The sequence below is a fragment of the Ochotona curzoniae genome, unplaced genomic scaffold (genome assembly GCF_017591425.1).
Source record: "Ochotona curzoniae isolate NIBS_2020 unplaced genomic scaffold, NIBS_Ocur_1.0 scaffold_3890, whole genome shotgun sequence".
Taxonomy (NCBI): Eukaryota; Metazoa; Chordata; class Mammalia; order Lagomorpha; family Ochotonidae; genus Ochotona; species Ochotona curzoniae.
In genome coordinates, this window is record NW_024467115.1 from 8,964,809 (window position 1) to 8,970,040 (window position 5,232).

General features: G+C 39.2%; 1 non-coding gene across 1 annotated transcript; it reads right to left on the reverse strand.

Moving 5' to 3' along the window:
• Nucleotides 1–4,640: 4,640 nt before the first annotated feature.
• LOC121146326 lies at nucleotides 4,641–4,746 on the reverse strand. The gene has a single exon (XR_005882193.1). It is a non-coding gene; the product is annotated as a U6 spliceosomal RNA (small nuclear RNA).
• Nucleotides 4,747–5,232: the final 486 nt, after the last annotated feature.

The window sequence follows — 5,232 nt, forward strand, 5'->3', positions numbered from 1 at the left end:
AGTCCAGAATCCTATTGTCAAGATACAGTAAACTGTTTCATTCTAAGTCCATCTTTGGAAGCAGAAATGCATACTACACTGCATCCTCACATCTGAATGTGAGTCTCCATTACATAACTACTGTACATTCCCTTAAATGAAAAGTCATGGTACAAAATCAACAATAGAAAGAAAAATAGAAATTTACAATGCCATGAAGTTAAATGACATGTTACTAGATAGGACAATCTCCATTACACAGCTACTATACATTCCCTTAAATGAAGAACCACAAAACAAACTTAACATCAGGGAGAAAAAAGAAATTAACAACACCAAGAAGTTAAACAACATGCTACTAACTGACTAACGTGTAGCTGAAGAAATGAAAATCAAGAACCTTCTTGAAGAAAACGATGCCATTGCATGATCTACGAGTCATTGAATGATTTAATCAGAAGAAAGTGTTTTGAAGAGACGAAAGTATCGAAAAACATCAAAACCCATGTGATATAGTTTCCGCTGATCTTTGTTGGAGTGTGTCTCCTCCAAACAATAAAGAGATGGGTTTTGTTTTTTAATCCAGTCTACTAATCTATGACGTTTGATTGAGCTTAAGCCATTTACATTCAGAGTTAAATATACATGGGTGGTACTTCGGTTCTGTCATTTTAGGAATGGGTTGTTCATTGGTTTAGTCTTCTGTTGTCATTTTACTGGGATGTTCTTCCCGTTTGCCTTTGGTTTTGTTGCTGCTATTCCTCTTCTCTGTCAAGAGAACATCTTGAAGTATCACATGTAGGGCAGGTTTGAAAGAGGCAAATTCTTTTAACTTTTCTTTACTCTGGAAGAATTTTATTTCATTTTCAAAGATGAAAGAAAGCTTTGCGGGGTATGTTATCCTAGGCTGACAATTTTTTCTTTTAGAATCTGGAATATGTCACTCCATTCTCTTCTTGCCTGTAGAGTTTCCTGTGAGATCTCCTGTAAGCTTAACTGGCATTCCTTTTTACAATTGATGTTTTTCACGTGCACATTTAAGGATCTTTTCCTTATGTTCAATTGAAGAGAGCTTGATGATCATATGTCGTGGTGAAGATCGCTTTTGATCAAGCCTGTTGGGAGTTCTGTGTCCCTCCTGGATGTTGTTTCCCAATTCTTTCTCCAGCTTAGGGAAATTTTTCTTTATTATTTCATTAAATACATTTGCAAACTCAGTTTCTCTTTCTGCACCTTCTGGGACTCCCATACCTTTTTTATTTGGCCTCTTAATCGTGTCTTTCAATTCTTGAATACTTTTTTTGGCCTGATCCAGCTCTACTTCCAGCTTTTTGTTTGCTTTCCACTGGTGACAGGAGATATCTGCCAATTCTGAAATTGTTTCTTCTGCTTGCTTCATTCTATTTTGGAGACTCCACTGTACTTGTAATTTGCTCTACTGTGTTCTTAATTTCTGATATATCAGCCTTGATTTGATACATTGCTTCCTTAAATTCTTTGAACTCTTGCATGAGCTTCTCATTTTTTACCAGAAGCTTTAAAATGAGTCTTATGGATTCTGTGTGCTCCATTTTCTTGAAGTCTTCCTCAGTTAACTCTGAGGTTGGCAATGGATTTTGCTCCTTTGCAGGGGAGTTTCCGGTAATATTCATTGAGCCTTTGTCTCTTCTTTTGCTCTTGATCATTGTACTTCTAGTTAGTAGATTGTTCTTCTTAGGGCAGGTTTCCAAGCTGTGTCACCCACAGGTCTACAATGCGATTTTACTTACTGCATTGGTACACAACTTTTTGCTTGCTGCCACTTGTGCCACAACCTCCAGCAAGTTCCAGGTCTGGGTTCTTATGTCAGATATCCACCGTGGTCTCCACAGCCCCAGATTCTGGCTCACCACTCTCCAACTCCTGTGATATCATGCTGAGGCTGTACCATTGTCTCTGCAACCTTTCTCCCACTTCTGTCTGGAGCAGGTCCCAGGATTAGAGAGACACCAGGTGTACTATCTAGTTAGGTTGTTGGTGGCGCTGATCTTTTTGGAACCTGTTGGACATTAGGTCTGGGTGCCACACGGACGTATTTTGATCAGTACAATGCCACAGTCGGTATTATTTTCCTGCGGGACCTCAGCGAGTTCTTGCGAGCTCAGCACATGCGCAGTTCACTGTTGTCCCCTGCAGTTCCAAAGCTATTGCCACAGTGTGTAAAATGGCGCCTGACATACCACCACTATAGTTCCTGATCTGCTGGCCTTCAGATCCCAGGGCTACCCAGACCTGTCATGGGTGGAACCCATAGAATGCCACATAGTTGCAATTCACCGAGTTAGAAATGAGCTCACTCCCTCTCAGAGCATGCTCAGTCCTTTCCTTTCCCTTGCAATTTCCTCCTACGCAAAATGGTGCCCAATTCTGCTCTAGGGGGCTGACTGGGCTATGAAATCCACTCTGTTTTCACACTGCCCATCTGAGATTTGCTGCTCTGTCTCTGCTCCTGGTCAAATCAAAAGGACCAGCAGGACGGACAGTTCTTTGTCTGGATTCACCTCCCAAGCTCCCAGTGAAAATCCCTTCCCACCTGGTTGCTGGTGGAGTTCTGGCTGCTGGTGGAGTTTAGATCCGTGTTGGAGTATCAGTCACCGCAACACCACACTGCTGTGCCCGCTGCTTTCCTGTGTCTGTCAGTCTCCAGGTACCGCTCTGATGTTGTTCTGTCCTTTCCTATTTCCTGAAATATGTCCTCTCTGCTTCATTCTGAGTAAATGTTTCTCTGTCCGTTTAAATGTGTCTTTACCCTATTCTGCCATCTTGATTCTCCCCCCATATGAAAGTCTTGATCTACATTAGCACTGTATCCGTTAGGCATATATGATAGAAAACCACCTTGAACTAACTGTAACAAAAAAAGAAGCTTTACCAAAAGAAGTGTTTGTCTAATATTCAGGACACAGTAAAGTATCAAGTGATCAAAACTGCCAGAGAACAAGTCCATACTGAGCTAGCTTATTGATAAACCAACTAGATAATGAAGGAATAAAATAGATAGTATGATATCCTCAAGGTGTTCTCTATACTTCTCCTCTCTAAATCTTGGAAAGCAGGGTAATGTCAGACACATTTTCTTGGATTTCCCAACATGGTGAATACATGTGATTCCTCCTGACTGTCTAAATATCATGTCTCAAAGATACTGACCAAAGAAAAGGCATTCAATTCCTGAAAATAGGGACTCTGTCTTGTCTCACTGGAAAAATATGCGTCAGTGTTAGAACCCAACTGAATCAGGTTGTGAAAACAAAAATGAAAGAGAGCTAAACATGAAGAAGAGGGAAAACTGCTAAGCAAGCAAATTCAGAAGAGGTCAGCCAAATCTTGAGATGATGTACCAAAGGTTTGGAGTTCTGAATGCAAGTTTTCAGAGCAGAAAAGGAGACAAAGAGAAAAATAAATGCTGCTGTACTATTTTAGAATATTCATATTTCTTCAGGAATAATTTAAGGGTAACATCTATTTAAGGAACATTTAGTTTCTTTGTGGAAGCAAGGATGTTCTTGATTAAGATAAGTGATTCATTTGGTTTAGTTTTATACAAAGAAGACAATTATCAGACATTTTATATTTCTGGCTTTGTACAACTGAGCTAGGTTTTTATCTGGTATATGTTGCATAATTCTGGCTAATTCTTCCAACCAGCTGTGTGGGAAGAGCCAAGGGAGCTCCCTCAAGTTCTCCTTCCAGCCAACTCAAAAAGTTCAGAGGATGAGAGTCCAATCAGTTCTGCCCTATGGCTTGAGCCAAATACTATCTTAGTTTTCTGTGCTTTCTTTCACAGCTTGTTAGATTGTGTGCTTTCCATGACTCAAGGATTGCTGACATTTGAATTTAGATTTAAACTTTGGAATAGATGCAAAGAGAACAATGAGACCTTCTACTCAACATTGGTCTTAGACTGCTTAGGCTCAATTAACTAAGCCAAGAGAATCAGTGAATGATCAAGGCTACCCAGCCTACAGCAGTAGTTCATGGAACTTTGGAGTCCACTTCAGACAATAACAAAGTATTCCTTTGTTTGGATTTGTGAGTACATGTTTTGGATTTATGAGTACAAGTCAAGACAAAATTAAGGTGCTTAAAATACTCTGTCCTGACAATCATATGTCTATTCATGAAAATCTTTTAGAGTTCACAAATACATATATTTACATATTCACATATTCAAAAACTTTATCATAACCAAAAATATGCATGGATCTACATATTTATAAAGAATTTATTTATGCTAATATAGGTCTCTAAAACATGATTTCAGGTATTTTTGTTTGTTTATTTTTTATTTATTGTTGGTTTTAAAGATTTATTTATTTTTATTGGAAAGGCAGATTTACAGAGAAAGGAGAGAAAGAGAAAGATCTTCCTCTCTGGTGGTTCACTCCCCAAATGGTTGCAACTGCTGGAGCTGAGGTAATCCAAGCCAGGAGCTTGGAGCTTCTTCCGACTCTTCCATGCAAGTGCAGGGTCCCAAGACTTTAGCTTGTCCTTGGTTGCTTTTCAAGGCTACAAGCAGGGAGCTGGAAGGGAAGTGGAGCCGCTGGTACATGAACCATCATCCATATGGGATCCTGGCACATTCAAGGCAAGGACTTTAGCTTCTAGGCTATTGTGCCAAACCCATATTTGTTTATTTTTCAAACATGCTTGTCATCCTTGTGCAGCAGCCATGTTAATCTTCTCCATAGCATTACAATTTTAGTTTATGTAAAGGTTGAAACCAGCACAGCTTTCAGATACTTTTGTTAAAAATATTCTGAGTTCCCTTTAACCAATTTAGATGAGAATACAAAGGACTTTACTGCTGCAGCCTAGAATTCTTTCATATTTCTTCTATTGCCCTGATAGTTTTTATTGGGTCACCTAACCTGGGATTTGTGTCTTTCTTATTTAAAAGTCCTCATTACTATTTTCAGAGTAGTCTTCACTTTTTTTTAATCTGCAGATGCTCAAATTTCAATACCAGTTAATTTCTATAGAGAGTTAACTCCTCTAATATGTTCCACCAAATGCTTGCAGCCTAATTTATTTTCTGACCTTGAAATGCTCTCTTGCACTTTGACTCTCTTCATTCCTTGTCTGTTTCTTTCTTTCTTTCTGGGATAGATGGATGGATGGATGGATGGATGGATGGTATGTTGAATGCGTGGGAAGAAGCAGGAATGGGAAGAAAAAGGAGGGAAGCAGAGTCTTAGAGAACAATAGTATTGT